At 40.3% G+C, this 12,507-nt stretch overlaps 1 long non-coding RNA gene across 1 annotated transcript in view; it reads right to left on the bottom strand.

Annotated features, from left to right (window-relative positions):
- Positions 1-4,630: 4,630 nt before the first annotated feature.
- The window catches only part of LOC130283853 (uncharacterized), a 38,082-nt gene continuing 30,205 nt past the window's right edge, over positions 4,631-12,507 (bottom strand). Inside the window, exon 3 of the long non-coding RNA XR_008846866.1 lies at positions 4,631-4,743. This is a non-coding gene — a long non-coding RNA (uncharacterized LOC130283853). The remainder of the gene's footprint in view (positions 4,744-12,507) is intronic.

The raw sequence follows: 12,507 nt of genomic DNA on the forward strand, positions 1-12,507 counted from the left end.
GGAGGGGGCATGAAGGCTGTCAGCCCCATAGTAGTAAGTCTCATGTTATGTATAGTGTAAATATAGTGCATAATGTTATGTATAGGTATATAAAGTATAAAGGTATACAAAGTATAAAGTATAATACCTTTTGGAGGTATAATCTGTTATGTTCACCTGATGTGTTATGTTACCCACAAAGCACCAGTTGATCGCCTGACCTGCAGCTTGACCTACGGGCTTCTGGCTCAGCCTCCCTTTATAAGAGGGGGAGCCATTACAATCTGCCTCTTTTGCTTTTCTACCTCACTCTTAGATCTTGAGGCACAGTAAAGACCAGACCTCTCAGAGCACATCTGGAGGCCTCAAGCCACCTACAGCCACTTCCAGTATGTCAAGTCTATGTCTGCTGTCACTATCTACAACCAAGTCCAGTCTAAAGTCAAGCCTAAAGTCAAGTCTATTATAGTCTGCGTGGCTAAACTAAAGTTGATCAAAATCACTACAAGTCTCAGCAAGCTGTGAGGTCCTTCTGTGTTACTGGCCACCTCTCTGGAATTCTGGCCTAGCTGTAAAGACTTTAACAACTGTCTGTGGTGTCCCGGTACCGTAGTGCATACCGTACCTAGTGTAGACGTCCCAACAGTCAGAGTAACTACGCTCAGGTAGGATCCCTCAGGTGGGACAGCCCCTAGTCGCCTCTCCTCTACTCTAATTCTCTAATGTATAATAATATGTATATATAATGTATATTTAATATAATGTATAGTACTTACCTTGTTTAGCGTCGCAGGACCTTCGGTCATGTGACCATGTTAATATCCTCTATGGTATGTTGGAGGACCTTTGGAGGTCCTTGGGTCACATGTTGCCCATAATCCTTTGTAATGGTGATTGACACAAGTATGGACAAATTAGCACTAGTCCAGCCCATATAAGGGAGCTGTAGCCAATTATCGCTCTCTTGGGTTGCTGTTCTTGTGGATGCCAGACTAGCAGGATGGATCTGCACAACTTGCAAAGACACGCTAGGCCTGAAAACATACCGGCCTCAGCTGAACGAAAACCGTGATTTCTAAACTACCCCAGCTAAAGCTAGCGTGACTACTGGACCGCAACTAAATCCCCTAAATCCAGTGGAACAGCGCATAATACCTTAAAGACTCTAAATTGCTAAAGTCCCAACCTTTGTCAATCTCCAAAGAAAGCAGTTGTATGCATAGAGACTGTTCCGTCTAGGAAGTTTGCAGAAAATCTTCAATAAAAGTTACAATTGTTTCAGAAAACTCTCCGGTTGTGGACATTCCATTATAATCTACCTCCCTATTCCTCTTGGGAAGGGTGGCGGTAGGACAAGCATTACTGAGGAGCCCTCATCCTGGCGTCACGAATAGCAAGGGTTAACAAGCACCCTTTAATCACCGCACAGCTACCCTACTCCCCCAGGCTATCACATGTCTAACCTCAGTAAATCTACCGTTAACCCTTACCTGGTCTTGGACTATTATTGCCCTGCCTAACATTGGGATGGCGGTACTACTGTTTGGGTGGTTACTGCGAAAACCATGCCCTGGCATCATAAATATTTAGGGGTTAATAACTCCTTGCCCCTGGGCTACAACATCTGCCCCATCCACCTACACCCTTCACACCAAAACTTTGGCGTCACCACCAGGGACGTGCACAGACATTTTGAAGGGCAGGGGCTCAAGTAAAAAAAAAGAGGGCACTTTTCATAATTTAAAAAATATCTGCCAGACTTAATGGGCAGATGTGCTGTGGCCCAGGGACACAGTGGACTCCCGCCAGGCCTCCTCAACATTCCTATCCCCATACACTTTGACTGTGCTACCAGTCTTATTTACAGAAAACATGTGACAGCTGCCCTATAATGTACTGTATTATAGAGGAGATTCATCAAAACTTGTGCAGAGAAAGAGCGGTGCAGTCGCCCATAGCAACCAATCAGATCGTTTTGCAGAAGGCTTTTCCTCTGCAAAGGTTTTCATAAATCTCCCCCTATATGCCCCCACCTGAGCCCTATATGACAGAAAGTGCACTGTACCCGGCCTCACCCAGCACCCATCCCCAATCACCCAGCACCCATCCCCAATCACCCAACACCAATCACCAATCACCCAACACCAATCACCCAACACCAATCACCCATCACCCCTCACCAATCCCCAATAACCCAGCACCAATCACCCAGCAGGAATCTCCACACAGCTCTGGTTCTCACAATGAAGAGATGGACACCACACTAATATATGCTTACATGCTGTAATATACTAGAGTTGGCAAAACTCTAAATATACAAAGACGGCCAGGCATAGCACAGCATACAGGATGGAGGCAGGGAAGCTCCGCCTCCATTGCGCACAAGACTAACTTCGCATACTAGCAATGTGGGGCAATACCTAGAAAATAGAAAGACCAATTTTTGTATGCATGCACTGTAACCTAGTGTATTGGGTTTAGTGCGAGTAAACAGCCTGTCAGTTTCCCTTTAATTATATACCGTACCCCCCCTTAATGATCTATATACTGTGCCACCATTCATCTATTAATTCCCTATATACTGTACCACCATTAATGAACTATATACTGTGCCACTATTATTTAACTATACTGTGCCACCACTAAGGGTGCGTTCACACGTGCGTATTTTCTGCTGCAGATTTGCTTTAGCAGATTTCTCTTCCCATTGCCAAAAATAGGCACGTGAACGCACCCTAAGGATCTATACAGTGTCAGCATACATAAAAATATAATGTTCCAATATAAATAAAATATATACTGTGCTCCCATAAATTCCCTATATAATGTGCTTACATTCCTCTATTAATTACCTAATAATGTGCTTCATACAATACATACAAGCACATAACATAAAGACACATACAGTACATAGGTAATATACACATATACAAAGAAACACATACATACATACATACAGGTACAAATATACATTAAGAAACATAAACACACAGACACACATATAACATGGAATATATACTAAAAGATATAGCCAATAAGCACATCATACATACAGGTACACACATACAATCACTCACAAATATATACACATACATAGATTCACTTGCTCATATATATATATATATATATATATATATACACACACACACACACACACACACACACACACACACACATAGATTCACTTGCTCATATATATAAACATATACATAGATTCACTTGCTCATATATATATATATATATATATATATATATATATATACACACACACACACACACACAAAGATTCACGTGCTCATATATATACACATATACATAGATTCACTTGCTCATACATATATACACACACACACACACACATATACACAGATCCACTTGCTCATATTATATATATATATATATATACATACACACACACACTCACACACACACACACACATAGATAGATTCACTTGCTCATATATATACACACACACACACACACATATAAACACATACATAGATTCACTTGCTCATATACACATATACATAGATTCACTTGCTCATAGATATATATATATATATATACACACACACACACATACATAGATTCACTTGCTCACATATATAGGCATATACATAGAGATAGACACACACACACACACATATATATATACACACATACATACATACACACACACACATACATGGATTCACTTGCTCACATATATAGGCATATACATAGAGATAGACACACACACACACACACAAACACACATATATACATACAACCACACTGACATACAATCACTCACATATATACACAGTCACTTACACTAAGGCCCCAGCCATCCCTCTCTGCACATACACAGAGATATACACACACACACACACACACACATATGTATACATACACACACTGACATACAATCACTCACATATATTTACAGTTACTTACAGTAAGGGCTGCATAGACTGAAGTTTGTGGCCGGACATGCTGTGGGCGGGGCTCCTCTCTGCCTGCTTTGCTTCTGTCTCCTCCGTGTGGAGAGAAGCTGAGAACTGGCAGATAATGACAGGGTAAGTGGCGCCCCCTTGCTGCAGGGAGGGCACAGCACCCTCCATTAAACCACATGCAAATCTCCCCAGCAACGGATCCTTTTTACTTCACCTGTCACCCTGAGTCTGCAGCTCCTTTTGTGAGGGCACTAGAGGGGCAGGTGAGGAAAAGGACAGGGGCTCCAGCCCCCTTTCACTCCTATGTGTGCACGTCCCTGGACTCACCACACATACAATATTGTATGCATCACCGTTCACTTTCAAATGTACTTTACACATAGTGAGAGGTGATGCACACAGTACTTTATGCATCGTGAGTCACTACAATACAGGAGCAGGGAGTCTGGGGATAAAGGGGAGTGCCTGCTCCTGTTTGCAGTTGCAAGTCTGCACCAAAATCTGCACTTTTTTGTGGATTTGCTTTTGTGAAAATACTGTTGATTTTCCTGCCACATGTGGCCTAAAGTGGTGTTTTTGTGCAGTGACAAATTGTCAGAAACTGTGTATATAGACATTTCTGAAATGAGCCTGTAAATAAGAAAATCTATCATAAATCTGTAACATGTAAGAATTTTAAGTGTATACAAATGAACAAAAAATGCAGAATAATGGCCACAAGCTCTCTTTAATGACCTAAAAAGGAACAAGTGGTTCTGCTAGAGATGTAATGGCCTTTACTGAGCTCTGATCGCAGCATCTGTCATTAACTCTGGAGACAAGCAAAACCTACAGGAGAAAGGGGGCAAGTTCACCATGCTTGGAATAACATACTAAGCAATTATTTTCACTGTTCAGTGCTCTCATTTTTCATATTTTGTTTAAGGGGTATGCCCATAATACTCTGGACATAATGCTAACTTCAACTAATTCATATGAAAATGTTTCACACTTTTCCTTTTAAGAGCCATAACTTAAATTTTTTCATCCACAGACCCATATAAATGCTTGTTTTTGCATGACAAATTGTACTCAATTGTAACGAAACCTTTCATTTTACCATAAAATGTATGTAACAACCAAAATAATATTACTTGTGGCTGGAAATTGAAGAGAAAACAGCAATTTTGCTACTTTTTGTGGGTTTTGTTTTCATGCAGCGCACTTTATGGCAAAAATGACATGTTTTCTTTATTCTATGGGACAATATGATTAAAATGATACTCATGTTTACACAGCTTTTCTGTTATTGTACTGCTCCTAAAAAACATTTTTAAAGTTCCCACAAGGGACTATTGATAGGAATCTATCGATTGCCCTCACTGTTCAGTGCTATGCATTACAATTACCAGGGCTTCTATAGGCAGGTTTGCAGTACAGCGATGGGGACTAAATTTGCCCCTAGCTATGCAAACCTGTATATGGGAGCTTTTGAGAGGAGTATTTGTGATCCCTGCGTGAAATTTTATTGTAGGTTCATAGACGATATAGTAGAAGAAATTGGGGCTCAATGTCATGAATATTGAATCAAATGTTATTATAATTAATAAAATGATTTAATAATACGCGTTGTTTCCTGTGACAGGGACACTGTAACAACTTATAATGCATAAAAATAGCAATAAAATGGCATGAAATATGATAAAATGTAACCACACACTTATACTGTATAGTAAGTCCGTTCTAGATAAAGCAATAGACAATATATTCCGTTATAGCTTTCCTCAATCCTCAAGTTCAGTGATCACTCTTATGTAAAAAATATTGCAGTAGAGAGAGTGCTGTGGGAGACTCGACCGCCTCTCCAGATCGCAGCACGAATGGTAGTGGGCTCCGGTTTAGTGGACTGCAGTGCTTCTCCTGTGCTTTGCGGCTAGAGATCCCGGCTGCATACTCGTGCTACGGTAACGTGTCATGAATTGATTGACAGATCGGGTAATGCCAATGTGCTGTGCAGATGTGCTCCAAGATTATGCTGTATAGTGAAAATAGGGTTAGTGGTGGTCACTAATTATTAATAAGCTGAATGTGTTTCAGGACCCCCCATAGGTCCTTTCCTCAGCAGCTTAACATGAATATATCAAAGACGATATGATCATTGTCTGGGAAGGGCCAGAAAATACACTTTGATTTAATTCAAAACTTTAATTGCAATGATTGGGATTTAAGTTTCACTGCCCATGTCTCCTGGGAGGTGGTCTGGGTCACAATATATATAGTAATCAGGCAGCTGTTTGCACCAATACCCATTTTAAAAAGGGGGATGCGAACAGCTACCTGGAGCTGTCACCTTAGGTCATGGAGGCAGAATTTCCTGTTTGGCCAGGTGAAGCGGATCAGATAAAATTCCAGTTCCGAGCAGAAATGTAAAAGACAACTATCCATCTTACCAATTCAGAGAGAAGGAATATCGACCTTCACTGATCAAGGGTGCACAGAAAAGAGTGGAAGCTATAATACATGATGAGATGATGATCTAGATAGACTCAAAACAGAACAGCCGGCATCTTAAGATAGGGAGGCCCTGAATATGGCCTGTCTTACGAGGTGTAATGCCTCACACACTCAAATTAATAGGATTTTGGAGACAAATTGGGATACGTTAACTTGTGACCCTATCCTAGGAAAGCTGGAAACCAAAAATTGTTTTTAGAAAAGCCTAAACTTTAAAAAATTTGATAGCTCCCTTGATGCCACGGAAATAAATAGAAAAGAGAGAGGCTAGGAATTTGGGGAAAAATTTTGTTTTTAAAAGGTGGTTCTCAACGTTGTAAATGTTCTGTACATTTGGCTCATAAGACTATTTGACTATAGCCAAATGTAGACAACAGTTGTATGACTAATTTTGTAGGGGAGGAGTCACCATACAATATTGGACATTATTTTAGTTGTGATTCGAAGTACATTATACACATTTTGGAGTGCCCATGTGGGCTCAGATGTGTTGGACGTATCATTAATTGTAAATTTGTAAATATAAATATGAGTCTCACAGTATTTCTAGGCACTTTGTTTTAGTGCCATAATAGAGCTGACTTTTAGATCACAATCAAAATGGTGATTTTAAACAGTTATGTCACAGGGAGATGTATTGGATCAACCATTTGAATACTTTGTATCGACATCGGCTTAAAGGGGTACTTCACTGGAAAATATATTTTTTTTAAATCAACTGATGACAGAAAGTTCAACAGATTTGTAAATTACTTCTATTAAAAAAATCTTAATCTTTCCAGAACTTATAAGCTTCTATATGCTCCATAGGAAGTTCTTTTTGAATTTCCTTTCTGTCTGACCACAATGCTCTTTGCTGACACCTCTGTGCATGTCAGGAACTGTCCAGAGTAGAAGCAAATCCCCATAGCAAACCTCTCCTGCTCTAGACAGTTCCTGACATGGACAGAGGTGTCAGCAGAGAGCTGTGGTCAGACAAGCTACGGACAGACCAGATCTGTGATACCTGTCAATGGCCGGAAGATCTGACCAATCAGAATGGGTATTTCACTGGTAAAACACCTGTATTACTGAAGTATATGCACTAACTGCCTGTCTGGTAGCGCCCCCTACAGTACAGGGTGGTATTACATGTTCTGTACTACTCTTTACGGGTCCGCGCTATTTCTGGCTCCTGCGGTGTCCTGTGTTACGCTGTGCGCTGCGCAGTGCAATGACGAGTGACGTCCTCAATGCGACGTCACGGTCAGTGCACACAGTGACAGCTCAGGAGGACGCTGCCAGAGCCAGAAGTAGCGCGGGCCCCGGGCACAGGTAATTCTAAAACCGGGAATGGGGGAGGCAATAGGGCAGCAGCGGCGGCGGCGGTCTCTGGCCGGGGCGGTGCGTGGGGGGTGCGGTGCGGTGTACTGGGGGGGGGGGGGATAAATAGCCGTTTACTTATAACGGAATATCGGTATAAGTTATCGGCTATCGGCCCTAACCTCCACAGAGTATCGGTATCGGCCCTAAAAAATTGATATCGGTCGATCCTTAATTTACGGCTCCAAGTAGCTCTTTCTTACTTTTATATGTAAGGTCTTGCTTTATCTGTATTAGGTATCTACTTATTTTTCTTTAATCCTCACTTTTTCCTATTTTTGGATAAAATTTTGGACGCTTCAGAACCAATTACAAGGTTTCCATAGTGTTATGGTCACAAAATACAATGGTTTCAACGTACAATGGCAGTCCTGGAACCGATTAATATTGTAACTTGAGGGACTACTGTATTTTAATATTTTTAGTATCTCTGTGTGGTTGTAACGTTATATATGGAATATTCTTTTGCTCATGGGTAAATATATGTACTAGTCCCTTGGCCATAGGAATGGAAATCCCATTTTAGGAGGCTGTATGAAAAGTTGGTGGATCACGTGGCTCGGTGTCATGGCGTAGCCCGGAGTTATGTGTCATCATGTAGGTGATGCAACCTCCAGGGCATCATGTGACAGACCGGAATCACGTGTTACTGTAGAATAGACTTGTGCACGACCAAAATTTTCGTTTAGTTTTTTTCAGATAAAATTTTTTTCGGTTCTGTTAAACCTTCGGGATACAGTAATTTGTTTTATTCTGTTTTTTTGGACGCATTCGTATATATTTTTGTCGATTCTATTCGGATACTGTTCGGCTGTCGGATGCATTCGTTATTTCGGATCTATTCGTTATATATATATATCATTCATTTAACTTTAGTTTTTGGACGATTTTGTTATTCGTTTTAATGCTAATTTCTAACGCTTTTTTCTAATGCAGGCCTTGCTGATCCTCTCTTGTAAAAAATAGCAGGTGTTACCTTAGCTTGTTTTGCAGTTGTCTCTGTGCCAGAAGCCAAGTTTTCCTCACGTAAACTGTCCATTTCTGCAAATCCAGTGACTCCACACTCCAGTTACACCAGACAAACTCTCACAGGACTACCTCACAACCAATTAAACAGCCTCACTGTCTGTGATACAGTAGGGATCGAATGGAATAAGCTAATTGGCTAAAAGGTATCATGTAACAATGAACTCCGATCATGTGACCTCCCAAGGACCAATTGAAAAAATCGAATGATTTACTTTCGTTTTACGGTTAACGTATGCATCCGTTATCCTACGAATGCATTCGTTATTTTAAGAATGTATTAGTTAATCTGATGTTCGTATTATCGTGGTTATTCGGAAATGTTCCAAATATGTTTTTGTGCGTTCGGATTAATCCGAACACCCAAAAGCGGTAAAATTCGTATAAATTAGCATTCGTGCCAAAACGAATTGCACATGTCTACTGTAGAATGCAATTTGCTTTTCTTGGAGCCGGATGAGATGCGTTTAGTATAGTTTCCTGCCTTGGGAAGGATGTAATGTTCCTTTTACATATGTGAACACCAGATGTAATACATTCAGTGTTCAGGAGTTCTTACGGATAGCGGGACTCCCCGGTGGGGACATGCAAGTATTTATTTCGTTCATTGTATTTGTAAGTTATAGTTAAGTAAGGAGGTAGCACATTTAACCTCTGAAATGCATTGCCATTTGTCCATTTGTGAATATTTTAATATATTTGGTGAATAAATAGTATTGCATAGTCCGTGAGCCTTTGGTTCTATTGGCTGGTCGTGCCTACAGTCTGTATTTTGAACTGACCGGTAGTTGGACCAACATGGAGGGGGGTGCTGTTAACAGTCCACAGCCCCCCCCCCCCCCCCCCCCCGCTGTGAAGTGAGTAATATCTATTTATAACATTGGTTTAGTTCCATTTTGAACAATATTCCATCGTTGAGCGCTGGTCCATTTTTTCCTTTCTTCTACACTGTACCTGCCTGGTTCGAGTTTTACACGATTTGGAGAAGACACCGAACTCTCTACTTTTTTTAATGTGGATCCTCTGATAGAGGGACTTATTGAAAGTACACTGTGTTGGCTCCAAGGTGTCTTGGAGCGTTCTCTAGGGAAACCGGTTGACCCTTCATGCTCAAGCTATCAGACCTCTAGCAGAAAAGACTTCAGCCCTAACCTGCCTCCCGTTCTTAGTACAGTTCTTTGTGTTATAAAAGGGTAATTATTCATTATTATTATTAATATTATTAATAAATTTGTTGAATTGTGTAACTCTTAATAAACTCAGCTGCTATTATTCATCTATGATGGTTGTCTCGCCTCTTATTTATTTTTGTTTTAGGTGTAAGTGATTCTAGTGGGCTGTCCCTCTGATGTATTTGGGTTCTATTGGGGATTGTTGTAACCATGCAAAAGAATCCATTCTGATTGGTAACGTGTTGATGGATTCCCTTGCGCATATTTTCTCGTTTTGTACTCCTTTTAATGGATAGTCAGATGCTAGACAATACTTTAATCTGTTATCAGTGACCCACGACTGTACAAGTGGTTTTGGAGAGGTCTGTGTACCAAATAATGACTGTCATGACTGACTAGGGGGACTGGGAGAGTGTTTTTAGGGTCAGATTAGGACTCACTCTCCCTGTCCCCCTGGTTGGTCATGACAATCATTATTGCCTACTTGCCCATACAAGTAGGCAATAGTGCGGTGAATCGACAACTTGGAGACAGTCCCTGCCTGCACTTAAGTGCAGTGGCGTAAAAACAAATAATATATAGACGGTAATATATAGACAGGCCAGAAACAGAAACGGAAATTTACAAGACAACCAGAACAGATAAACCAGACATAATACAAATACTAACAGGGCAGAATATAGTGTATTAACAAACAGTTCATAAACCAGACATCAGATAAACAGCAGACATGATAAAATGAACAAGACTAGGTATGGAACAGGTATACACCAGAATCCAGGAGATACAGGGAATGGACAGAAGAACTGAGAGCTAAAGCACTAAACTGATCAGGAACATAGGATACTGTTTACACTTGGACACAGTACAAACAAACTGGACACCCCACTCCACAAAAGGAGTAGCCATTATAATAAAGCCAAATGGACTACTGGCCAGCAGGCACACTCTACCGTGTGATCTGGATACAGACCCAGTAGGAAACAGAAATATAATACATGAAACTCTAGACCAGAACCAGATGAGTCTAAATAGACTCAGATACCAAACAGGAATTATTACAAACAGAGCTTGCAAGACTAAAGCAACCAAGACTAAAACCTGACGAGTCTGAAAAGACTCCAAGATACCAAACAGGAATAATTACAAACAGAGCACAGGTAAACCTAGACTACCACAGTGTGAACACAGACTAAGCAGAACGGACATACTAATCCTAAAACCAACAAATGTAACAAACTAAAATCTACAATAAACAAGACTATTTAACCATGGCTAAAACTCAGATAAAATCACAAGATAAATACAAGGTAAAAGCTCAAGCAGACATCATAGTAGCATTATTGCTCAAACAGACATGATAGTAGCATTTTTGCACAAACAGGCATCATAGTAGCATTTTTTGCACAAAATAACCAGCACCAGAATGCAGGAGAACTCTGGTAAAAATAGACACCTGAGTTCTCATTCGTTCAGAGCATTAACTTTTCCCTATCCAGGGAGAATAGCAAACTGCTCTGAAGATACTAGTGTGTGAATACACACCTAAACAGAAAAATACAAAAACAAATAAATAGACATTACAATGACAAGGGTCGGTGAGTGTGAATTATATATAGATCCAGTGGCTGGACTGTTTTTCTTTAAAGTGTTCATTTCCCCTGTGTTGGTGCTTGCACACTTGCTGCTAGGTTCCCTAACAGAGTTGATCACTAGAGGTTTCCAGCTATGGGACACCCTGTGATCAATTTATCCTATCACGACCCTTTTAACACAAGGTGATGGTCCAGGTAGATATCCCATTTGGAGATACAGTAACACGGTACGAATTCAGAGACAAGAATATTGTAAACAATAATATCTAGTCTACCTGTCAATTGCCATGCACAATAGGTTACTTTAGGATAATTAATAAGGTGAATAATCTGGGAAATTAACTGCTAGGTCTCAAGACATTGGCAACCATTTATACAAAATGCCGCCAAAACAAATGAAGATCAAAAGGAAGTGATGCAGGGTACAAGTATAAAAAAAATTAAAGAAAAGAGGAAGTGAGTAGTCTGTGTCACACCTGAAATTGCCTGGAGGACATCTTTTAAGAGACTGGGAAACTTACGGATGTCCATGATCCACAACAGACTAAGCTTTGATCAATGGGTCAATCCTTATTTACCATAAATGAGCTCTGGAAATAGCAATGATTGTGTAAATATGGGACCTTTTGTAAATGCATATAACATAAACTACTCCACTTTTCTCTGTACATTCACCTCCATGCTGCTGATTTTCAGCACTTATAATTGGAGATAATTCATTGTTACCCATCCCAGAGGGCTTTTCCAGCTCTGTTACAAAACCTTTAATGAATTGGTCCCTGTAAATGGATATTTTAATGAATGCGTAACCATGAGAGGTATTTTACATATTCTCTAAATATCACACTATTCATTCAGAATTGCCATGTACTAAGCACATTCATCATATTGCTGCTTCAGGGCCACTGAAATGTATTGATATTTCATGCAAAAAAGAAGTTCCC

Source organism: Hyla sarda, chromosome 8 (assembly GCF_029499605.1).
Source record: "Hyla sarda isolate aHylSar1 chromosome 8, aHylSar1.hap1, whole genome shotgun sequence".
NCBI lineage: Eukaryota > Metazoa > Chordata > Amphibia > Anura > Hylidae > Hyla > Hyla sarda.